Source organism: Parus major, chromosome 1A (assembly GCF_001522545.3).
Source record: "Parus major isolate Abel chromosome 1A, Parus_major1.1, whole genome shotgun sequence".
NCBI lineage: Eukaryota > Metazoa > Chordata > Aves > Passeriformes > Paridae > Parus > Parus major.
Genome location: NC_031773.1, coordinates 9,124,199 through 9,151,059, shown reverse-complemented (window position 1 = coordinate 9,151,059; position 26,861 = coordinate 9,124,199). Strand labels below are relative to the sequence as shown.

The 26,861-nt window shown below is 34.6% G+C and overlaps 1 protein-coding gene across 8 annotated transcripts in view; it reads right to left on the bottom strand.

The window, feature by feature from the left end:
* Positions 1-26,861, bottom strand: part of CACNA2D1 (calcium voltage-gated channel auxiliary subunit alpha2delta 1) — a 357,726-nt gene that overhangs the window by 113,838 nt on the left and 217,027 nt on the right. The window lies entirely within an intron of this gene.

The window sequence follows — 26,861 nt, the reverse complement described above, 5'->3', positions numbered from 1 at the left end:
AATGCACAGGTATTTTTGAAAAACAAGGGCTTTTTGATGGTTTGGTCTCTAATTTTTTCTTTTGTTTCATGCTGGGATTTAAGGCAATGTTTCTTAAATTGAAGCACCTAGATCATCAAGCCAAGAGGGTAAAGGAAACTAGAGGAAAAAACCACCCAAACTTTTGAAAAAACCTAAAGATGCAGGTATAAATCAAATGAAAACTGCCACTTGTCATAGAGATCCTGCTTATTTTATGGTATTGCATACAGGAAGAAACATTCATCTTCTTTTAAAAATGGGGAAGTCAAGCTGAAATAAGACCAGTTCACATTTAAGCGACCTCAGTGGCGTAACAGCACAAAATTTGGAAAGTAGGTCCATATTCTAGCCCCCTGCTACAATGGAAAAATAAAGATAAAAATAAGGATGGATTGAAAGTTAATGGTTTACAGCCCATTTCCAAAGTAAGGCTCTTAAAAGGTACTAGAGAAATGAGATCACAACATTAAATTTTATAGGCCTGTTTTTAAAGGTTAAGGAGAAAATTGCTACACCATGTATTCTGCAGAAAGGTTTATCTGTTTTTTTTCCAGAGTAGTTTTAAGCTATTACTATCTCAAGAGATAGCTTTTTGAAGAAATATCAAATTAAATTTCCAACTCTTGAGATTTCCTGTGGGCAATAACATTGTGTTATATACCTCTCTTTTTGTCAAGTAGATAATGATAAATAAATATATGTTTACTTAAAGAAGAAAAATTCCCTGAGGCACCATGAAATGTTAATTATAATTTTAAAATGGTTACAGTTCAATTATGCCTTAGATCCCATTTGACCTGCTGTGCAATTAATGTACGGACTTTCTAAACCTGACTTTGTGTCAGATCTTGCTTCCAGAAGTGGCTCCATTACATCACTGGAAGCTCTGTCACTCAGGTAGACAAGATATTTTCAGCTTTTCTTTTGTTTCATGTTACTGTTTCCTATTCAGGGGGACAGGCACCAATCTCTTCACTCCTGTGACCAGTGGCAGGACTCGAGAAGAAAGCAAGGAGCTGTGTCAGGGGAGGTTTAGGCTGGGTACCAGGGAAGGTTCCTCACCCAGAGGGTGGCTGAGCATTGAACAGGCTCCCCAGGGATGCAATTACAGCACCAAGCCTGACAGAGTTCCAGAAGCATCTGGACAATGCTCTAAAGGCACATGGTGCAGGGTCAGGAGCTGGACTTAATGATCCGGATGGGTCCACTCCCACTCAGCACATTTTATGATTCTGTGGTTTTAATATCACCCATAAATTTATTGCAGAGTTACACACGTATTCACACACCTCTGCACATACACAGTCATGTATATGCAAATATATATCACAAATAAACTCATACAAAAAAAAAGGAGACGCTCTACAGATAGTAAAATAACTGAAAACTGAACTGCTGAATCCATGTAATAGAACTGATTATTTTAGCACTTTAATAGACTTGTTGAGATTAGGCTATAAAGTAAGTGATAAGAATTACTAGATCTTGTATGTAGTATTTGTGGGGAAGTGATACTATATAATGAAATTTAAGAGTTTTATGGTATTATTTATGTCCCACTTTACCCTTCCTCTTTCTCCTCTATAACTTTCTCCTGGAGACAAATATGACAGCCTAAAGAAATCCAAGAATTTGCAGCAAGATATGAAGCTGGAATTAAAAATATCAATAATGTGGAATTCAAGAAAAGCAGGAAAAGCAGCAGAGCATCTTAACAAAAGGAAACTACTAAATGTGGGAAAAGGCTACTAACAGCTTGTAATATATCTGTTCTCAAGCACAGAAAAACAGATATTCCTGACCCCAGAAATTCCCAGTTAAGTGCCCAGCTCTCATTTCTGTAATAAACCATAACACATGACAGGTTCAACATTTATCACCTTCTTCTTAATTCACTTTCTCATTATGACAAAAAAATATGTGTTTGGAACAAAAACACAGTTTATTTAGTGGGACTGGTATGTAAATAAATGATTGTATCATTAAAACAATCATTCTTGGAGAGAGGTTTGCTATTTGTAATTCAAACTAACTCTATTCAATCAGGGTTTTTTTGTTGTTGTTTTTGGTTTGTTTTTTTTTGTTTGTTTTGGGTGTCTTTTTTTTTGTTGTTGTTTTTGTTGTTTGGTTGGTTTTGGGTTTTTTTGTTGGTTTGTTGGTTGAGTTTTTTCACTCTATCCAAAGAGTATACTTGATATAGAAAGCACCCACATCTGTGTTAACTAACGCAGTTATCAATAAATTAGGAAAAGGATGCCGGGAATTTTAGTTTGAATAATTTATTTTTCTAAGATTTTCCACAGCTTCTATTAATATTTTTCTTCTGCTAAAGCATACACCCTGCACTTTAAAAACAAGCTGTAAATCAAGTCCTTTTTTTTCTTATTTTTCCCTTTTTTTTTTTGTTTTTGGAATGCAATATCACTGGTAATAGGTAATTTCAAACCAATACCTCTGAGTTCTGCTTTAAAGCCTACAGAAATGGATTTGAAACTTTCCAAAGAAAAGCAAGCAAACCCAGTCCTAATCAGCAAAAAAGCTGCTCTTCAAATGGTTCCTTATAAAATATCCTGATTTTCAACTGGCATATAAAAATCAAAGCTGTGGTGCTTTCTTTAGCTCATAGCAGAGAATATAGCACCTATCAGAACACCCTAATTGGAGAAATACTTTATATTAACCCCCATTATACAGTGAAAGTTTATTTTTTGTTTTAAAAAAAAAAAGCATTTTACTAAAATAAATAGTTTATAGGTGTTACAGTCACACTTCTGTATAACTACTTGTCTTTCTTTAAGTTAACACCACATACAGGAACAAACTTTTGACTGATAATTGGCAGAAAAGCTAGTTGGAGAAAACTCTCCAATAAGCTTATTTTCAATTCTCCTAAAAGAAGTCTTTGAAGATTACTACTTCAGAGTACATCAGCTGCTACCTTTCACATGATACAAGCAAGATGAAAAAATAAAATTCATCATCACACAATATGAAAGATATTCTTTATGGATAATTCCACTGAACTCCATCCATCTTTTCTTTTTTTCCTTCTTCTTTATGATATGAGGTTTAGGGGCCTTGACAAGGAATGAATTCAATTTTCCCCTGCAAATGCAATCAATAAAAAATAGGGAGCACTGCTGTGCCTTCTTTAAAAGGACTGGAATACGCTTCTGATGATTTATTCAATGTAGAGGCTCTGGCCTGCATGCACGACAAAGAACAACTTTATTTGAAAAGCCTGAGAGCTATTTCCTATATCTGAAAATACGTGAGCTACTGTTCCCTGATGTGGCAACTACACAGACACTGGGGAGAAGAGAAGGGAGCTCCTTAGCAGTTCATTAATTTTCTTTTAATGTCTGGAATGTATTACCATTCCATAGCATAACATAAAAGATACCCATATTCTAAACTGCAACCCATTGCTGACAACAGCATTTGTGCATCTTACACATTGTTGCCTTGCTTCCTCTCATCTCAAAATATGCCAGGAGGTATTTCAGAATGGAATAATATTCCTTGTCAAACATACAGTGCTGTAAGGTTATTTTCTGGGAAGATGGCAAGAAGACAAAATGTGTGAAAGATACTGGTCATTAGAGTGGTTCTAGAGGACTTTTCAGATTTTCTAGGGATATGCACAGTCTAAGAACCTGCTAAATCTTTATTATTATTTTATTATTATAAAATTATTTTTATACTATTAGCTATTAATTTTATAGATTACTTCAAAGTAGGGTCTCTATTTAAAATAATTCCTCCTTAAAAAAAAAACCAAACCAAACCAAACCAAACCAAACCTAACCAAACCAAACCAAACCAAACCAAACCAAACCAAACCCCAAAAAAATCAAAACAAACAAACAAAAAAACATGAGAAAAAATACAAAGAGATTAGTATGTTGTATTTTTATGAAAATATAAGGGATTAAATATAAAAAAAACCACCCACATATTTCATATAAACTTGGCTCTTCCTTCATTTCACTCTAATTTTTTCTTAGCATTTCAAAGGATATCCTAGTGACATTCAAATTAAAGTAACTACAGAGATATGCTTGATCTTTAATGAAGACTTTTCTCTCTAAAAAAAAGAATTAATTAGGTGTTAATAAAACCAAATAAAACCAATCAAAAGACTGTCTGTAAATGCTGTTCTGGAGTAATTCCAGACTTCATCATCATTCTGCCACAGTACTACCACTTCAATAACTTCCTAATCACTAGAGAACCTTAAAAGATCAGTAAATCCCAAACAATAGCTGGGTTAAGTGAGAAGGAAAAGGACTGGGAACAGACAAACTCATGCAAAAATGCTCTCTTACTTTATGTTTTCTGCTTTTTTTAAACTATTTTTCTGTTTTCATTCATATTTTGTCTTAATTGCTGTCTGAAAACAGTTAATTCAGAACTGGATGCTATCCTGTTTGGTTTTATGTAGATCACCTCTTAAAAAGTTCTTAGTTTTTCTTACAACATCCATCAACATTTCCTTCTATCCTCTCTGCAGCCATGGCAAACTGGAAAGCACATGTAACTCCAGCAAAAATAGAGAAGTATTAGTACAGTTAAATAAAGACCACTCATCATATTGCTTGGGATCCTGTAAATTTGATTTCTCCATCATGACAAAGAGATGAACTGCTAGTGGACAAAATGCTGAAAATGGCCACTAAGATGGACTGTGAAGAAGAGAAAATCTGTCCTCTGAAAGCAGACAGAGGTTCAGTGATGCATCCTAAAAAATGAGTCAGAAAGGAAGCCCACCCTCAAAAATGGTATGTAGGAGTAAGGATGGAACAGGCACAACAAATGGGTAGAAAGTATTTGAGAATAAATTAGAAAAGGAAATTAGAAGGTTTCTTTTAGAGCAGAATGTCCTAAAATTGTCTTTGAGACACCAGCTATCAGCCCAGACCTTTTAAGACTGAGCTTGATCAGTTTATTAAAGGAATGACATGGGCTAGCTAGATTAAGAGTTGGATTTTTCAAGCAAAAAGCTGCCCTACTCTTGGTATGTCACCCTTTGCTACAAATAAAGGAAATGGCCGTTTAGAAGCTTAAATTTAGTTATCACAAAAATGCACTTTTATACAGAGTTAATGGCAGAGCAAGAATTGGAAGCAAACCCCCTTATTAATCTTTAATTAATGATATTAAATTATTGCAAATAAACTATGGATATTTATATTGACTTCATATATATTTCTAAATAGAGTACGTACATATGTGTGTTGTCTATATTATAAAGTATTAAAATTAATTTTTAATAATTTTATATGGTAAAATATTTTCTTATATAGGTAATATATGGAGAACACACATTTTAAGAAATATTAAAGTAATACAGAGGATTTGGTTAATGGATTTTAATCTAATCCACATATATATTAAATATTAAGCAATAGAAGGCTGGTTTATTTTATTTAAATAAAACTCTGGCAACAGAAATCTAAGAGACACCAAGTGTGAGGGGAATACAGCACACAAGCAGGAAACGTGAGAAAAATGATGATGAGACAAGGTCTGTTTCACCACCTGAGCTGGTAAAGATGTGAAAGCTCCTGTTCCTCATCAATATTGCAATCAGCTCAAGGATGAAACTTGAAATTTAAAAATACTGAAATATCTACAAACATTCTTTTTTGTTTTCTTCTTATTATTGGTCAAAGGCTGGTCCAAAGAGAAAGTGGACTGATATTTTCTGAAATTCAACTACCCAAGGAAATATCCCCCTGTCTCCAACAGATGAAAATCTTTACCTTATGCAATTGCATGATGTATTCCCAGAACATAAAAACAGCTGAAATTGTTATTCTTGGCCCTAGCATCATCATAGGTATTGTACCTTGACTGTTAAGTAAGCGTGGTTTGGTGCTGTTCTCCAGATTATATAGAGAAAATATGAATAAAACTCCTCTCTCAAAGATTGGGGGCCATAGGGTACCAGAAAGTTGAAAAAAGTTGCTGCCTGTATAAACAGAGGTGCTTCTCACTCTGAAGCCATTTCTATTTCTTGCAATAAAGACTCTCCCTGTCCCTTTACAAAAGGAAAAACACGGTAATATTTTTCTCCTGTAACATTTTCTGTGAGGAAGGATGCACAGAGTCCCAGTCCTGCTCCTCTGAGATGCCAAGCTGTGTTCCATTCCCTGTGAATCCTGCCCTCCCTGAAGTTAATGACAAAAATTTCAGTGCCCAGGGAACCGATTTCATCCTTCATCTTCAGAACACTGTAACCCTGCAATGTTCAGCCACTCTCTCTGTCCACAGTATTTTGTCAGTCTGATCCAATAAGCAGATGACAATATTAGGAACTGGGGCTTATTGCTTTAGACGTTTTAAGAAAATGAAAAAAAAAAAAATCCTTATAAATCACTTCATAAGAATCTGAATGCCTTTGAAATAATATTAATAAAAAAAAATCAAAAGGATCTTTGAGAACACAGTAAAATTAAGGTTCTTTGTAGTTGTTTTTGTCCGCTTCCATGTCACGAGTAGTCTCATGAGTATATATATTCATCTGAATTTTCTCTACTCGCTGCTTTAATCACTCAGTATAGAAGTTCTTTGTTCTACAATGTCCAGACAAAAATAAATTTTAAAAACGTGTGGTTGCTGAAGGTCTCCTTGTTTTCAATTTACTTTATGAATATACAACCACAGGACAAGGCAGTAAAATTGCAGAAAACTGGAATGAGATGAAGAAAGACATTTCATCTTATATCTACTTTACTGTTTCAGAAGAAATTTTATCTTGTTATAAATTCCTACCATAATGGCCTAAAGTGTACTCCATTTTAGTTACTTTAGCCTCCCATATTTAACTAAGGCACATAATCTCTCCTGAATGAGTAAATACTGCATAAACAGAGTCTTTAAAACGAGAGAAGCTGCTGAGTTTGAGGTTTCTAAAGATTCTATATGGATTGTGTCCAATACTAGGGAAAAAACAATGTGTTAAGAAAATTCAGAAACAGCTGGAGCAATTGCTGTGGAGTGAAAAAATGCATATAGAAACAAATTAGTTAAGAATATATTATACAAAACCCTAAAGTCATACAGTATTTTAAGCAGCTTTTTTAAACTAAAATCAGGGAGGAAGGATTCAAAGTGCCATATTTCTCAGGATAAAGGAGGAGAATGTAAAAGTATGAATCTGCATTTAAAAAAAAAGTATAGGAGTCAAAAATACACAGTGAAATAAACAAAACTTTAGAATCATTTTTACAGACATTTCTACACATGTTTACCTTTCATATTTGATAAATGAAAGAAGCAAAACTGAATGCCAGCAGCTCAGCACCTGCTAAATCCCGCTGTGCTCTGACATTCTGCATCAATTCAGGATGTACTCCAGGGAAATAATAGACCAGTCAGCTAACAGCCCATTGCAGCAATTGTTTCAACAAAACGAGGAGGAAAAACCCTTTCTTTATTTTTATTTTTTTCATAGAATTTTCAGGGGAAAAAAAAAAAAAAACACCACCAAAAAACCCAACAACCAAAAGAACCAATGAGGCAACAGAAAGCTTGTAAAAAACTCATAACTTTGCTTTTCTAACTAACCCTGCTTTCAGAGGCTTCACCTGTATCAACCTGAAGTGCAGGGCAATGGAATGTATGTATATTGAAGAAGTTGCTGGTGGGATTGCATATCTTGCAATATATTGCAATATTTGGAGATTTTATTTTCTGCTACATCTGCCCTGTGCTGTAGCCTGAATGGCCCCTACCAGCAGATGTGTGCCAGGGGCACGGTGAGAGGACACCTTCTGGCTGGGCTGCATCAGAGGGAAATCATCAGCTCAGGAAAGCTCGAGGTGCCTCAGCTGCTGTAACTTGGGCCAAACTGTCTCTCACAAAGGGCATTTTTGATCTGAACCACAACCCTGACAGACAGATCCAGCTCTCATGCAGCAATAATGGTCAAATAAATTAGGAGCTGAGAGTGAGAACAACTTGCTTTCCAATGGCAAAGAAGTTCAGTCAGCCGGCAACACTTCACTTCTTACTGAGGAGTGTCATTCTGTCTCATGCACGCTGCCACATCACAATTTTCATTTATCTGTACCAGCAGATGTATTTGGAACATAGCAATATATCTATTGTAACTGCAAGGTGAGGACACTCAACTTACTCAACAAGATGAGCCTGAGCATGGTAGAAAACAAACAAAACATGTATTTTTGTAGACATACAAACAAACTAACACATTTAACAATTAACTTATCTGAAAACCAACTGCTTCCTTGATACAAATATTCTGTTAGACTAATGGCCAGCTTCCCACCTGTTGCAAGTGGACATCTTTTCACTAAAACCTCTGCTGTTATTCCAGTGTATAACATGAAAATGAGACAAAGTTTTTTTATTTCTGATCTTCAGGCTTCCTATCATTGGCAGACTGTAATAAAAAACAAAATAAAAAAAACCCCAAAACAAAACAAACAAAAAAAACCCCAATGATTTCTTTTGAAGTCAAAAAATAAAAAATATTAAATGCCAAAACAGCTTCTTTTTATTAAAATAAGACATACATATTTTTTCAGAAACAAACAAGAATTTATTTTATTCCTTCAGTCATCTACCAGAGAGAGACAAAACCTGGCAAGATACAAATGTTCTGGATAACAAGCTCCTACAAGCTTGCTTCAGGGACAACACTTAAAGAAACATTGTAGGACTAAACAAAGACAATTTTTTTCATAACCAAAGACAATTTTTCTCACAAAATGAGATTTCAGGTGCATGACCTAGTGAGTAATCATCGGGTATATATCCCTTGTCTCCCTTTTTGACAGCTTATGCCACAGCAAAGCATAAAATACTGTCAAAGGCATCCAGTTCACATTTTGTGACAACATCCAACAAACTGAAAAAGCAGACAAATTATCCATCATCTGCTGAGAAGAGTGTAACCCCTAAGGCAGAGCAATGGAAGAGTCAAATGTTGCAGCTATGCAATTTGTCACAATTAATTAGTTCATTACTAATGTATAATGATTCCATTTTGTTAAGGATGATCTAATCAAATAAAGAGAAATCTTTCATGTCTTGAAAATTTCAAAGTAAGAATTAAGACCTGATTTATTAAGACAAACACAAGCAGGGGATTGAGGGAAGAATTCTATCAGCAGCAAAACAGAAGTTACTGCAGAGTTCTGCCATACCCTTCAATTCCCTACTGTCCTCCCAGTTTTGGAAAAGTAAAAACAACTACACAACATCCTATTGCCTCTGACCTCACTTTCCCTGTTGTCTGTGAAAATCAGATCAAATTAAGGGCTAGTTTTGAAAGCTGAAGGAAACTTTACTGACTAAATAAATTTTATTTATTTATTATGACTAAAAAGTAATTATTTATTATGGCTAAATAAATTCCAGTGTCATTGGGATTATATATTGCATAATTTAGTAAATACATAGTAAAGATATGTGTATATATACATATAATGTTTTCAAATGCAGCGAGTAAGCAGTTCCTTCTGTGGATGAGACAAAAAATACAGTTCTCACACTGGAGTGGGAAGAAGCTGAGACAAACAACTACTTGATTTTGCCTCAGGTTGTGTTCAGCCCTACTCTAGGCTTTCATTGGCCATTCCAGCAATTTATATTTTGCTCATGATTTTGCTTCATCTGCCTAGAGCTTTCAGTGTTTGCATCTAGCAAGACTGTGCTAAGGATAAAATAAAATCAAAATTAAAATAATAATTCAAAAACCAAACCAAAAAAAACCCCAAAAATTAAAACATAAAACTGGAATGTTTGAATGTTTGGTTGTTGTCTCTGAAAAAATGCAAAAAAAAAATAAAAAAAAGAGGCTTATCATTTTACTTTTTTAGAAATTTTTGGGGTTGAAATTAGGACACAATTCAACGTTCCATCCAAAGGCTATATTCACTGATTTAATTAGCATTGTACTACCCTAAATATTGCAAATAATGAATCCTTCAGTGGCATCTCTGAGTAAAAACTGATTCAGCAGATACAGCAGCAACATAAAAATACAGATTTAGTGATGTGAGTAGTCTTCCTGATATTAATGCATATTGGAATGCTAGGTGGGAGGGCTTTCCCTCCAATGGGAGGGGCAAAACTGAATATTGTCAGCCACTATGTCTGCATTACTAACCTTTAATTATTTGTTATGTCTTCAGAGTATATTTAAAAGAAAAACAGGCCCAAGTTCTAATGCAGGAGCTCTGGTTTGCTCTTCTTTAGACTCCTACATAATCTTGGAATTATAGAATGGTTTGGGTCAGATGGGGACCTTGAAGATCCTCTGGTTCCAACCCTCTGCCATGGGCAGGGACACCTTCCACTAGACCAGGTTGCTCAAAGCCTCATCCAGCCTGGCCTTGAACACTTCCAGGGATGAGGCATGACAATTCTCATTTGCCTTATTGTTCAGTTGAGTGACTTCATGCTGACCCTGACTCTGAAACACTCAAGAAATCTTTCTGTCTTCTGAAAGTTTAACTACCACAATGCATGAAAAATGCTAATGGATCATTCACGAGAGACCATAAATCAAATAACTTATCTGAGCAAGTAGCAAAGAAATCTCAGCACTATTACAATTCTAATCTTCAGAAATAAAAGATGAATTTTGCTCAGTGACAAATCAGTCCCTTATTGAGAATGCAACAGAGTTTACTGTATTAACTTTTTTTTCCCCCCTTCTCTGTATCTCTATCTGCACATATTGGTGATATTTGAGTTATTTCTCTGTAGTCAATACTAGGATTAGTAAGTCAAACCAACATTCAGAGAAGTGAGCTTGAAACATGAACAGCAAATAAATTAGTTATCATTGCCATAAAGAACTGACAAATACCTCCTGAAACAAATTGTGTTGTTATAGCTGTTGCTCCAAAACCTCCAGATAACAACCCCTCTCCAAACACAGTAATGCTGTATTTTGTAACAGGAAATTTCTAGAGCATCTTTAAAAAAGGCTCTGGAGCTGCAGATAAGGTGGTGGAAGAAAGGCAGACATTCATTTTAGTAAATATTGTCTTGTGAATTTAATAACATGAAACATCTTAATTTTCTTCAACTCTACTGAAACAAAAAGTCCAGGAAGCTTTCTCTTGTGCTTCCCACTCTAGTCAGTAATATCAAACAGTGTATTCTTGCAAGTCAAAAGATTCACTTATTTATAAACAACACAACTGAAAAAACTGTCTAAGATTTTTAACTCTCCAGCTGTGCCTTCATTTTTGGAGAAATTCAAAACTGTTCTTGGCTTGAAGTTTAGTTGAGAATTTCTTGAACACAGCAGATGTGACTTTCTGCATTAACCTCATTAAAAAAAAAAACAACTATAAGCCACTGAAAATAGATGATGTGGATATTCCCCTTCCCAGGATGCACACAATATTCTTTAAAACTCTATACCAAATACTTTCTTTCACTTCCCTAGCACTTTCCTGTGACTTGCAATGATTTACTAAAGTTATTCACAAAAGAAGAAAGATCTAAACATTTGACACAAGGTGACCAAATAAAAACATATTTCAATGAGTAACTTAAATTAAAATCATAATAATAAAAGAAACAAGTACAAGAACATAGCGTTATTCTTATTTACATTATCATGTGCCACAATCTTTCCAATGCAATGATCTCTATTTTGCTTATTTTTCATATTCACATATTAATCTTATTCTTGCAAGAACTCTGTTGTTTTGGGGTTTTTTGTGTCACTGCATTGCATTTGTTTACATGTCAATATTTGTTTATATACCAATTGTATGCATTCAGCAATCTTTCATTTATGGGTCAGATTTTATTTGTCTCTGATTTATATTCATCTTATTCTAGCAAAAGGCTTTCACTTCTCTTTCCACTTCTACTGAATGTTTTTGTATTGATTTTCTCTAAATAACAGCTTTCCACTTCCATATCATTTTCACAGGTATCATTTTCATTTTTATATTGAAGTCATCATTTTGATTTTCCACTGCTTTTTTCCACATTATAGACTTTCTGCTGCTAAAAGCATTTTAAATACTTGATTTTGACATTATTGTTATAACTGCTCAGGAGGACAATTCAAAACCTGGTGATGGCTTTGTTCTCTTGCAGTATCTCTTACTGTGCTAAATTCAGAGTGCTCTTGGATGACACCTTTCTACCTTTACACCACTTTCCCCTCTTCCAGTTATCTCACTGATTTTGATGAGAGGAAAAATAAACTAAAATTTCATAGCAGTGTAACCTTGTCACACAGACACACAGACACATAACACAGAGCTGCACATGTTTAATGGTACAAGTAGGCTACCTGGCTTTTTTTTTACTTATTTATGAAGACTTTACACAAGCAAAACTTTCCACTATGTCTCCAAAAACAACCAATGCTTCTTTCCTAGTACTTCATTTCCACACCACTTCCATCTACCTCAGTGAGACACACTCTTCTTGTGGCCTGAAAATGCTGATTCCTACTGGTTTCTAGATCTGAGCCTTAAAACACTATATCTGCCCCCAGAAATCATCTCAACCCCACTTCAGACTAAAGCAATTATAAACCTGCAGCAGTGCACAGCTCATCTGCAAGCAGCACTGCAGGTGTAAGAAGGATGCAGCAGTGCCACCCTTCTCTGGGTTATGACCATTGTGGTGACACCTCTGAGGGACAGTAAAAAAATCTTAGCTTGACTAAATATTATTATTGTGAAACTCAATTTTTAGTCATATAATACTGGTAAACAACAAAAAATAACAACTGGCAGTTAGAGGTTGTTACAGTTGTGAAGCTCTAGCCTAAGAATTAGCTCCTTGCTTCACCACTGTTTTCTCAATAAAGTAAATAAATACATCACCAAACTTTCTGCAAGTGAATATTGAAAGACCACATCAGCTTTTCATAATAACTGTATCACAGAGTCCAAAATTTTAAAACAAGTCAAATACAAAACTCTAGCTGTGTATTTACTGGAAGACAAATAAATTATTTTTTAATCTAAAAAACCACAACTGAATACACATTTTCTAACAACAAATGTGATCTCAAGTCCATACTTGAGTATGATTCTCAGTAGCACACAGCATCTTGAGATCACCCCAATGAATTCTTGAGTAACAATCAGAATAATGGATCAGAAACAGAAAATTAGCAGAAGTGAACTAAAAAAAAAAAAAGAATTTGATAAAAGCAGAATACTAAAGGAACAAGAAGTCATGTGAAATCCCAGAAAAGCAGAACATTAGGAAGCAATTTCTAGAACAACACATTTCAGTCTTGCTGGTAGGCAAAAATGGCTTCCTTCTGCCAGGAGTTATCTATACAAATAGAGTCAATCCCACAATTAATCTTATCAATTAATGCAATCAATATTTCCCCTAGAAAATCTATTAAAAAACTGTAGAAAGTAATTATTCACAATGAAAAAAATTCAATAATGACTTACTGGGCTACATTAAAAACACATTTAAAAGGGAAAAAAAAGGCACAGAGAGAGCTACCCTGATTTAAGAGTTAAATAGTTCCATTCATCATGATTGGTGACATTTATGCAAAATTTCCACATAATTTTATTTCATACATACACAAAACATACTAAAGTAAATTTTCTTTATTTTTCATCAAATTTAACCTCACTTTAAAGTTACTGAGACAATTGGTCCCAATTCCCCAAAGCACCCACCCATTTGTAATTGGTGCATGCTGCAGCTTAAATTGATATTACACAGTAATGGAAAGCTTAGGTGCAGGAAGGTGGATTCTAAATGCTGTATCTGCACAGGCACATCAGGAGCAGAACTTTTCACAGGAAACATAACAATGCAGCTACCTCAATAACCTTTTTTTCAGAATATTATCAGAAATTTATCAAAAAAAAGAAAAAATAATCGAAGCCCAACAAAAAAAAAGAAAAAAAGGGATTTGACTAATGGGATCTATAGAAAGTGCTTTTGTATTTAATTTCTTATTCTAATAAAGGTGATAAATAGACCACTGTACAAATTTTAAGCTGCTTTTATTCCTAATGGAGCACTCTTATCATGTTTGAAGGTACATTTCACTGATTTGACGTAATAGTAAGGACTCTGTATGGTTCAAAGGATACATTTATAGTGGAACCTGAAAACATCCATTTCCATGCTGAAGCTAGCACCAGAAGACAATTTGACCCAATTTTCTGCTTACTTGCAGTGAAAAAAGTATGCAATTTATTACAGTGGCTGTCATTACTGTTACATACACATTAAAGCACAAAAAAGTAGTTCCTGTTCTTTCATAAATTTCAATTGCTGGTGCTTCTAAGCCACTGCATTGTCAATAACTGTAAGTGGAGTTTTCTTCATAAACAATCTGTGCACATCTCTGTCGAGAAAATAAGAAATCACCTCTTGTAACAACTGTCTACATCTGCAGAATTTCAGTTATTGAAAACCTAAACAGTTTTCTTAAGAATTAGTTTCTGATTGAAGATATCTACTACATATATAAGTGTAGCCTGTATTAGGTGAATACATATAGGTATAATGTGTGCAGAAGGTAAAACTCCTAGCTGAGAAAACCAATCTTTAGATTGGGAATGTCAGCAAAAGCAGCAATTAACATCAGTCTGGAATCAAAGGTGTGATGGAAGGAAGGAAGAATGAGACTGGACATAAAGCTGCCGGTACTGGAGCAGATAAATCAAAGAACCAGGTGATGCATTGGCAATCAGTGGAAGAAACCAATTGCAAAAACAAGCAGAGAAAGAGCAGCAAGTGAAAAAGCAACAGCATAAATCTGATGTCTTCAAAGATACAGAGGAAAAAACAAGCAGAGGCAAATGAAGGAAACTGGAGAAAAATGGGCAGCTAATTCAAAATGGATGGATGATACTGTAATTCCTCTGAGACTGCCTAAGACAGTCCTTCTTTCAGTATTTGAGAGAGATGTCAGGATGATATATGCACATATTTGTTGAAAGAATGGGAGAGAGAATTCTGGAAAATCACACTAACACCGCTAAAAGTCTTTGGAAAACAGCACTAAGGAAAATAGGCTTATTATAATTTCCAGAAATCAGATAGGCATCCTGTCTCCTGGGAACTGAAATATATAAAATTGGAGAAAACCCCAACAACAGCAGGACAGAGATTACTGACAGTTTTTCATGCTGGAATAAATAATTCAGCTTTAACCTTCTTCACATTGATCTGAAGCAAGTGTCACAGGTGTCAAAAGATGTTTAGAGAAGCGCAGGCTCAGGTAATCCTCAGAAAGGAACCTTGCCCACAAAGGAAAAAACAATGGCCTAGAAAACAAAATCATAAGAGTTTTGTGATGTCTGACCACAATAAGCACAAAAAACGTGTGAGTGAGTCAAGCTCTCCAGAGTTTTCAAAAAAGCAGTCAGAGAAGTAAGGTCAAAGTTCATACAATTTTTCAGCTAAAAGGGAAGAGATATGAGATACTTGTGTACCACACTTGATGCAAAAACACAGAGAAGGAATTATGTAAATGAAGCAATTTTAAAAACATCTCAGAGCATCAAACAGTATTATAGTCAACACATCTGCTGTGTCAAATCCACAAGAATTTTGCTTTGACTACATGGAAGAAAATGTAAAAGTGTGTGTCATAATTACAGTATTTTGAACAAATCCTGGAAGTAAAGCTCTCAGTAAAGGATAAGTAATTGGATGCGAAGAACATGAAACATAACTAAAATTACGACTAGAGCAAAATAATATAAAGTTATAATGCAGTAGCATTGTATCTTAAGTGACAAAACATTGAAATCTTTATTGATTTTTACAACATTAATCCTATTCTGAAGTGACAGAGATAATATGACTTCAAAAACATATTGACACAGGAAAAAAAAAGGGGAATATGAAATACAAAAACATTAACCCTCATCAGGAAGCACCTGAAATTTCAGCAGACTGAAGTACATTAAGGGCATATGCTAGCTTTGCTTTGAACTCTTTCAAAGTAGCTTCCAGTACTTCTTCCAGTAGCTACTGTTTATTAAAGATTTTCTTAAATAAATGGGTGATAATTTCCATTTCACATTTTGACTTAGCAAATGTCCTGCTAGTGACAGACTTTAATGGTGGCACTCACTCTCTACTTTGTTCTTAAGTTTACTACAAGTGGAAAGCAACTGGAATATAAATTTGTGGCCTGTATCTACCAGTGTCAGAAGTGCAGATGATTTTAGTATGTGGACATTTTAACAGGACAACTGCTCCCCTTGGTGACATCAGCATGGGTGACAGAGAGTGAAGGCTGCAGGAAACTGGCCTTGATTCTGCATTCTGTCCCTTCCAGCAAAGCACAGGAATTATTTGTACATATATCCATCTTTCTTTTTTTTTAAAATAAAAGTTTTAAGTATTTGTTTTTTGAAACAAGAAATCTAAGTTGCCACCTAACAGCTATAATAAAGTATCACTTTCAGAGCATCAAAATCCCTTTACCATCAGAAATTATTGTGTGCTTGCTTCTATCTTCCTAGAAAAAAATTAAATAAAATGGAATTATTCTCCATTATCAATCTGTACCTTCATTCATAGTAGCAATAATGAATTGATCTGAATGAGCAGTGATCAATAATTATTGACCTAGTAGTAATGAAAATAGTAGATTGGCTCTGGTATAGAAATAGTAGGAAAAAAAATTATCAGCATAGTGTTTGATAAAGTGTAAAGCTGTTTAAACAGTACCTTCAGATGAGGACACTCTACAATGCAGGTGTTTTATGAACCATCTCAGTAACAATTATTTTTAGTAGGCAGTGAAATATACTGCCCTCAGGAAAATTCAAGCAGTTTTTCTGATTTTTTAATTGTAGGAAAATGCACCTTCTTCAAGTAGAATACACAAAATAGTAAATATGCTCCTGTTACAGAACATTTGTAGTACCAAACCCTGCTCTTCATGCAGTGCAGTGTTTGGTACAGCAATACCAATGCCTGATCAAACTATATCCTAGAGCAAGAACTACGTGTTTTCAATAATCCAGCTAATGAAAGATGACTCACCTCTGCTTACTGAGAATGTATTCTACCTCCCAAAGACAATTACAGTTGTCTTTTCATGGCCATCAGTGTCTTCCTTAACATCTTCCAGAAAGCAGCTCAAAGCTCAGGATGATGTATTGCTTTATTCTGTGAAACTTACTATCGTATATGTCCTCTTGTCAGTGCCATCTGAAACAATGCTGGTTTTCTGGTTGTTTTTAAACAAATGCCAAAACCACTGAACAACCAAACAAAAAACCCAAGCCAAAAATAAACAAAAAATCAAGGGAGATAATTTTTAAAAATTCAAAAAAAAAACCCCAGAGTTTGAAATTGTGAAGTGCCCTACTGGTTACTAAAGCACAGAGAGGAGAAAGAACAAAGCCATTGATAGGTTAAGTACACATGCAGCTTTATATGACATTAAATAATACACTGCCTGAGAAATGCACACTGCTAGATTGCTTCTCTGTGGATAAACTGATGCTTTAACACAATGCTTAGTTGGCACTTTGGCAGAGATGAGCTATCAGAGAGTAACTCTCAATATACACCTAACTAAATATCCTACATATATTTTTCCCTACGGTGAATGCAGTGGTGCTTAGTGCTCCCTGCAAAAGGCAGATTACCTTATTTTTAGAGTGGAGTGCATGTGTTCAGACAGCTCCATTCAGTAGATGGATTACTTTATTTCTATAGTGCAGAGTATGCATTCAGAAAACTCCATTCAATAGATGGATTTGATATTCTGACCAGAGCTTGCCATCTTTCAAATGTGTTTCAAAGGTGTTATCCTTATTTGCAAGCCCTCTCAGGACTCCCTAAAGGGAGATCAAACAATGCAGTTGCTTGGCATAAGGAAGAAAAGATTTGGGTGTGATCATTGTGCCAAAGGCTATATTAAGTCAAGATAAAAGCTGTCAAATGCATTACAACTGAAGTTTTCCTTTGTACTCTTAGCTCTGTTTCCTACAACAACTTCTTTTTTTGTTTTTCCTTTTCAGAAACACATGGATACAGATTCTCAACTAAATGTAAATGTAAATGAGGATGCAGAAACAGAAAACACAACTAAGTATGTTATGCATACTGCATAACAACCAAGGGAATGGTTAATCTTTATCACTAAACTCTGAAAGGAAGGGATTTTGAATTTACAGGAAGGATTTCTAACAATAGTACCACAGTGCTACATGAATACAGGGCTTACACTTAGGAAGAAACCGGGGGAAGTAGTGACATATATCAAGAGACCGATAACAAATGTTGTTAGAATGAACAGCTAAAGAGGAAACCCAGAAAGATGAAGAGAATTACATATAAATATGTAATTTGGTTTCTGGGATAGGGAGGAAGGCAATTCAAATAATCCATCAGGTTGTCAGCAAAACATTCAAAGTTATGTACATAGAAAACCACCAGTTATAGTGAAGTGTGAAGATGGATTGAATAAATGTAGACTGGATAATAACTAACCAGGAAACTACACTGGTAGAGTGAATATGGGGTTAACATGACATTACAACTGAAGCTTTTAAATCATCAGTTTTAAGCATCATTTCAGTATTTTTAGTAGTTTATACTAATGCCATAAAATCTAAAAAGCCCTATCAATGAAGAGTCATGGTCTGAAAGACCTGTGGAGACAATCATGCCAAAGACATGAGTAGTAGAAACAGGATTATATTTAACTGAATACCCTCTTAGAAGGTTCACCTTCTGACAGTTAAAAAAATCAGAAGCAGGAAGGGCCAGATGTGCTTCAGTAATAGTGTCATTGTACAACTACTGATTTTGAAAGACGATGCTTGTACCACAAGTAAAGTTGGTGGGTACATCTACAGGGATTATATGAAAAAAAACCCAAACAAACACGCAAATAGAGATGAAAAAGGAGTTCAACCTACATTACATCAGCAGAAGGCAATCATACAGTCAGGAATACAAGTGGTATGGAAGCAGGCAGAGCCTGACCCCATTCCCTGAGACCCAGCACTGGGCAACTGCAGCTCATCTTGCACGGGATCATTTCACTGATCCAGTCTGATGAACTGGAAACTCAGCAGTCAAACAGCTCATCTTGACCAAAGCATCTTCACTGAACTAATAGGTAAACACCTCAAATATCCTGAAACCCATTTCAGTACCCTAAACTTCTGAAAATGTAAAAATAATGTTTCTACAACTAAACCCATGCACATCAAGGGGTTTAGCACAGGAAAAAGCGATTTGTTAAGAGTTGCTGTTGTTTTTTTTTTTATTTTTTCTGGGAATAACAAAATTGTAAGATGGTGTCTGAATTTTGATTTTAATTTTTCATTTGCTTTTGAAAAGGTTTGTTGCAACAATATGTAAGACGTTATAACTCAGAAGCTTTTAGAACTCTTCCCCATTGTGGCAGAGAATTATCCTTGTGTTTATCCCTTTTTGTACAGAACAAAACCATGTTCTGTATTTTGTCTGTTGCAGAACTCTTGGAATAGTCACCCCAAGCATCAGTTCCAGAGGCTCAAATATCAAATTATTGAGACCAATCACCCTCTCAATGACACCTATATTCACATTCAGTTCCTGGCAATGGGTCTGTGATAAAACTTCTTTTTGATCAAAATTAGGATTTTTTTGAATATGGCGAAATGGCATAACTTAAAAGCAACATCTCTCTTCCTTTTGAGAAACTAAACATCCCTATTCCTAAGGAGCATTCACTAAATTGGTTCTTTCAAAAACATGATGCTAATGTCTAGTAATCAATAATAGACTGCAAGTGAATTAATGGGCACTGTCTGTTCATCAGGGATGAAACAGCCCCTGGAGCTGGAAAACTGAATTTTCTCTCAAATATATAAAGACAGTGATTTTTAGATGGGGTGTTTCTGTCTACCCCGAATATACAAGTTTTCCTTTGAGGGATTCAGAGACAAAAATATCAGCAGAAACCTGAATCTTCTCTTTGTGAGAGCTACAGTATTTCCTAACTGATATATAAAAGCATACATAGAGTATTACCATATGAGGGTAAGGTACAGGTAAAGTGATAAATCTTCTTAAAGCACTGCTGCATCATGGCAGATTTAAAGCTGCCCTGGATCAGAGTGTAACTTTTTCTAAAATATGAATATTGCTAGAGGGAACTTCTAATTCTATGCTGCCTTAGAAAGATTGTTCAAGTTTTGTTTCAATATTTAATGAGTTCTCTATGATATTTCAAAAGAATTACTAGAAAGAGACCATTACAGAAGTACTCTTTTATGGGTGACATGAAAGGGATGTGGATAGTTAAATTAACAGTTAATCAGGGCTTCTGAGAACTCAACTAATCTATTTATCATTAACTTTACAAACATGTTCTTGCAAATCAAGGAGAGTTTTTCTTTTCTCTTTTAATATAGGATTTTAGTACATTTTTTCATTCATCAAAGCATAAAGGTTCTTGATACTTTTCAAGAACCCTTATTCTGTGAAAAAATAAATTAATACTTGATTTTTGTCTTTTTCTGAGAGAAATCTTCCTACTACTGTCTATTTATTATAATATAATTTCAAAAGCATTTTCTGGCAGCTAAATAAAAAAAATATCTCTTCCTAAACATTATCTAGGACTCCATTTGGAGGTACACCATAGAAGTAGCTAATACAAGAATGAATCATCTTTTCAAGGATTTTATATATTAGCTAAAACCAGATTCTGGCTCTTCTCCTGTCCTTGGGGAAATCTATCTGAGATCAAAAGAGGTTTTGTCAGGCCAGGTCTCCAGAAAAAAAACACACTAGGAGAGAAGTCCTTCAAAACCTGCCACATGATGAAAACAGACTTCTGATACTTCAAATCCCATTAATAATTTACAAAGAGAGACAAATCCATACTCTTAAAGAGCACTTGAGGAATGCTTTCTTATGCATTGCTAAGGGTTTGGGAGATTAACTCTGCACATTTTATTCTGAAGGAAGAAATTTCTAAACCTATTTGTGTAGGTGCATAAAATTTCTAATACTGTTAGCCACAAACACTCCTTTAAAGACAGAAAAGGCATGCTTTGTTTCCAAATAAAGAACTTCGTTGTATTAAAGAAAATCCCAAGTTCTTATATTTGTCTTATTATTTTAAATGCTACACAAAAATATAAAATAACTAACATATAAAAATGCACGCAACTACACCTTCTATAAACCTGAATAAATTTATGTAAACAAGCTATTTTAAAAGAGTACTACGAAGTTTGACTTGTGTACTGTATGGAATTTTAATTCTCTGATTATCATTAATTTATGTAGTTCTACAGAAGTTCATGGTGTTTCAGCAGAATGCATTATGAAAATGTATTCAAGGAATGGTATCAGGAAATTATTAGAATAGAAAATTCTAAAAGTTAAATATTTCTAAACTGACTAGCCGTGACATAAAAATCCAAAATGCAGTATAGAAGGTAAATTCTCCAAAAGGTTTACTTCTCTACAGAAGACATATAAATATGTATTTGGAAAATCTCTCATACAGCATTTTGCACCACAGAAGAACTCTCTGTCATTGCTATAAGGAGTGGGTGAATCTTTAGCCTTCCAGAGCTTTGTGTTTAGCTACCCTAAAGGGATGTACGTGAACAACTCCATGTATCACTTTAGGTAGATAAAAAAAATAAAAAAATAAAAAAGCTTCCCAGTTTTCAAGACTAGAGAATTCAAAAACTTAATGAAAACATGTTATCTTCTACATCAAGAATCTGTGTATCTATGTTTGTTTAGGAATTAGGCAAACAAACAAACCACTCACAACCCATCTGCCCAATTCACCTTTCCCCCCACTCCATTTTCTTATTTTTTGTAAGAATTCTGCTCTGACAAAGGCTGATAACCAGCACACAGAAGTTAGGGTTTATATGATATAGAACATGCCTTTACTGTCTCTGATTTATTTTCTCTCTGCTTCCAAAATGTGCAAAGTTGTTGTCAGAGATTGAACTAAAGAAGTTTTTTGCTGGATTATATGCAATCAATATAGATTATATTATATTAATTATATTATTAAATGCACTCAATATATGTTTTAAATATTCCTTAGAATTTTGGATCCATTTATTATATATTAATGTATATTTATGCATTATGCATTTTACCACACTTCAATATTGTTGTTTTAAACAATCCAAGAAAGTCCAGGAAGTTACCAGTCTCCGAGAAATAGTCTCATTTTGACTTTCCCCCTTTCTCAGCTTCAACAGAATAACCTTACTCCACAGGGAAAGAATAGTTGAAAATACTTTAAAATAAACATTGTAAAATGCGTAACAAATTAATCTATCATATCTAAAATGAAGGAACAAAGTTGTGCTAAACATGCAAAACAATTCTTGATAAAGCAAGAAATAATAACAAGAGATGAGATACTGGAAAAAAATAAGGAAACAGATCTGTTTTCTTACCATTTCCAGACTGTATCCAAGAAAAGAAAAAGGGAGGGAAGGGGGATGGGAAAGAAAGAAGCACACTCTTCTACAATAATAACTATGGGTTTATATTCCCTGTAAGTGTGGTCCATATTTTGGATAAAAAGCCTGTTATTGGAGTCAAACAGCTTTTAGCTGCTGGAGCGTGTAACTCATTCTGAACACACCGGCTGCTTCAAACAGGGGAAATGCTAACTTCTATATCAGTAATTTGCAGTAATAGAAAGCTGTTACTAAATCAATGTCTCATCTGGAAAATAAACGTTTCCATTTCACCTTTCACTTAAGCAAGTGGCAAGAGGCTATTATCCTGTGACTTTCTATTAGGCAGACACAATCTCAGACACCCATGAACAGCAAATACTGTCTAAAAGACTAGACACTCTTTGCTAAGCTTGTACTGAAAAAAACTCAAAACAATAAAATTAAGCAAAAAAAGAAAGAAAGACACAAACAGAAAAACCCAAACCAACAACCAAAAAACAGTGCACAAAGGTTTTTTTTTTGCTGGTGACCAAGATTTTTATTACAGTCAGTCTTGCAAACTGTCAGCCTGGTAATCCACATATAACTCATATCCAATTAGTTGGAGACAATCTGGATACCTTCTGCATCACCAAAATTCTCAACCAAGTAATTAATTCCTGTAGTACAAATATTTAATCTAAGAAAAGATGCTACTAACATCAGATATTGTTTGATTTCATGGCAGGCTTTTTACAAGATAAAGGACAACCACTACTACTTTAAAGATTAAACAGATTGGTAATGACTCCCCAACATCACGAAGCTTGTTGAGGGCAGACCTAATTCAGACTCACATTTCTCAAGAACTACTAGAAACAGTTAAGCTTAAAAAAAACCAGAGGAACAACTCAATAAAATGTGAAAATCTTTCCCACTTCTGTAATCAACCATTCATTTTTACATTTTTTCTTTTTTCAAAAAGCATTTTTCACAACGCAGAGAACAAGCTAAAATCAGCAAAAGTACATACAGAGACTGGATAAGAGGAAAGAAAAAAAAACCCTTATAGATTCTGAAATTATAAATATGCCACAAATAGGCACTCTTACATACAACTTAATCAAATGCCTTGTCTTTAAGTTAAGAATTACAATATTTTTTTGGAAGTTATTATCTAAAGAACAAAAGCATGACAGATCCCAGCAAGAGCTTCAATTCATTACACTTGACAACACTGTAAAAACAAAGTGATATATACCACATTTTTGTTCGCTGGCAAACGCATTTGCGCAAGTATCTGGGCAAACTCTATTTCACTCTCAAACATCACACCATTTTCTCTGCATGTGAGCAAAAAATATTTTATCATTTCAGATACAAACCCTATGATTAAAATCAAGTCAACACCCATCTACATCTGTTGACTTAACAATACATGTTGCAGCTATCCAGACTATATGTCAAAACATGGTTTTCACATTGCAGTAAGATTTGGAAAGCTGAAAGATTTTCCTGGTTAAGCAATATACATTTCTCATGCTGATGAGAACTGCAGGAAATGAAATTTAAGGTCAGTAAAGAATTAATTAAGCAGGGACACTATTTCTGAGCTGATTTTTTCTAGCTATAGAGAAGGCATGAAATCTCATTTATTCACTCTCCATACTATTACATTCAAGCTAGAACCAATGAAATCTCCAGGACACAATTCTGTCTCACATGTAAGTTGAGAATAGAACATCACTTGATTTCCCTATTATTTTACTATCACAAGGCACCCAGAACTTAATTCAATGTGTAATTTTAACACTAATTTAGGATGTTTAATTTATTTTTTCTTATAATTTTATCTAATAATGTGACTATCTTAAAGTTCTCATAATAGTCATATTCCTATATATTCACAGGAAAAGTAGCTAATATATGTAAATATAATAAAAATATTAACATCCTTTTTTTTTATTTAGATGCTTCAGGTGAAATACTAGTCCAAATAAAATCAGTACATTGATTCTAAAAAGCTAAAGGGAATTTAATTAGTAATCTCATTGTATCTACATCTTTAAGTTTCCTTAAAAAATCAGATTTAGTGTTATATCCAGGTTGAAAACATGTTAAGATCAACAATTACCTTGACCTGCAATTACTGCTGAATGAAATCTTGTCAAAATGCAAACTTAGATCAAGCCAGACACTAAGAAGGCAAAGCAAAATGTCACTTGAATAGAAAGATGAAAAATCAGTAAAGATACGCTAGGTATCTTGCAAGATATGCAACTATCTGAGAGATTTAGTGAGCCTTCCTAAATGAGGAACAAAATCATCTGTATTTGATATTTATGATGCTGTTCAAGGAGTTGAGCACTTCCATTTGGATTCAACTAAATGACACTGAAGCAATGTACAAAGTGCTTATTTGGTATGTCACAGCTGACTGTGCTGAATCTTCAGTCAGTCTCATAACTAAATGTTGATTCCTGATATTTTTAATTCAAATAAAGCAAAAAACTAGTCTTAACAACTGAGCCCCCTCTCATCCCCAGAAGAAAAAAATACTTGGCAATACTAAATAAAACATCTCCTGGAACCACCTTCCCAGCTCAGTAGCCACTATGTTACACCCTTCTTACACCATTTAGTTTCTACTATCTCACAAAGGCTTTTTAACTGTGAACAAGGTTCATATAATCCCATTTGATCATTTCTAATGGGAAATGTGAATACTGTTCTTCCATAACAAGCCATAGCCATAGGAACATAGCAGTATCATAGAATCGTACAATCATAGAATGGCTTGGGTTGGAAGGGACATTGCAGACTGTTTATTTCCTACCCCCATTCCATGGGCAGGGATGTCTTGTCTGCAAACATCTGTAACAGGCAGCTTTGCTACCAAAACCTCCTTCCAGCCTGCTGCACACATGAAAAAGAGAACATAGCAACTGGAATTATCACCTCTTTGGACCTCCAAAGCTAACCAGCAAAACCTCAGGCTTCTCTGGAAACGAGTTCACATGAACTCGTATTCCATACTCAAGCACTCATGAGAGTCCTTGAATTGAAAGGCTCTAAAGATGTAATCGTCTTTTGGTATTCCCAATCTCTATTTATTCCTTGTCTGTGGCATTTTCTTTTTTCTTTTTGTTATTTCTTCTAAGATTTTGTTGTCATCTTTCCTTCAGCTCTAAACAGTCTGTCACTTTCCATACCCATCATGCTGAGCTAACCCAGTGTGCTTTTGATTTTCAGCTGCCAACTGAGAAGGCCAAGGTTTAGGTTTTTCCCCTCTTTCCTAATCTCTTTCTAGTCAGCAGCTATTTCTTGGTTTTCAAAAAAATAAAGTAAGGTGCTAAAATTATAGTATAGAAGATATATTTCAATCCATGAATGCACTCATGATTTTACATCCATTTCTTGATAATCAACTATGATAAATTTATCAATATGGATATCCCAATAGTATCCAGATGAATTACCTTTCTTTTAAATATATCAGCTCTCATGGTTAGTATTTTTCAGAATAAAATATTTTGAATCTTAGCTTTTATGTCCTGTCCACTAAAAATCAACACCTTTATTTCACTTTCTTCTGAAATAATCAAGTCAATTAAATATTTTTAGAGCATAGGTTTATAAGGATTCATCATGTAAGTCTTGTAAAGTGGAACAAGATAGGGATATAATTTTCAACCAGTAAAGGTTTAAAAAAAATCATAAGTTAGAGCTAGGCTGCCATAAACTCAGCAAAATTCACAGCTGTGGTATTACAGGCTGGAAATACAAGACATTCTGAAATATGAGGACCAATTATTAAAAAATTACTTTTAAAAAAAACAAACTTCTTTTGCAACACTGCAAAGCTGAAAACAAGATTTCTTTCCAGGGGGAAATCTTTCATAACTCTGTTGATAATAAGCATATTAAACCTCTTAGATATTAAAACCAAGACAAAACAACAAGACAGTTTTAAAAATTTAATGAGTAGAAGGATGTTTCCATACAAAATATTTCACACTGCCCAAGTGAAAAAACTGACAGTCGACAGATATTTTATTTCAAGTCCTCATAATTTGAGTGGGTCAAGTAAAGAATAAACAAACTTGTTATTCAAATGCATTATTTTTGAGTCATAGAAGATATCTCTGTATGCACCAGGCACTTGTTCTTGGAAATATATGTTAGTTATTTCCTGCAGTTTGTATTATCTTACTGGCATTAAATCACCTTATCCTCATCTTTAGGGACTTGCACAAGTCTGTGCTCGGCTCATCCCCTTGCGGCATCAGGTGCCGCAGGGGAACAGGGGGAGGCAGAGGTTGCCTGCACAGCTCCATTTGCTCCTCTCCAGCCTTGCACAGGGTCACAGAGGGTGTCACCTGCACAGCTCCATTTGCTCCTCTCCAGCCTTGCACAGGGTCACAGAGGGTGTCACCTGCACAGCTC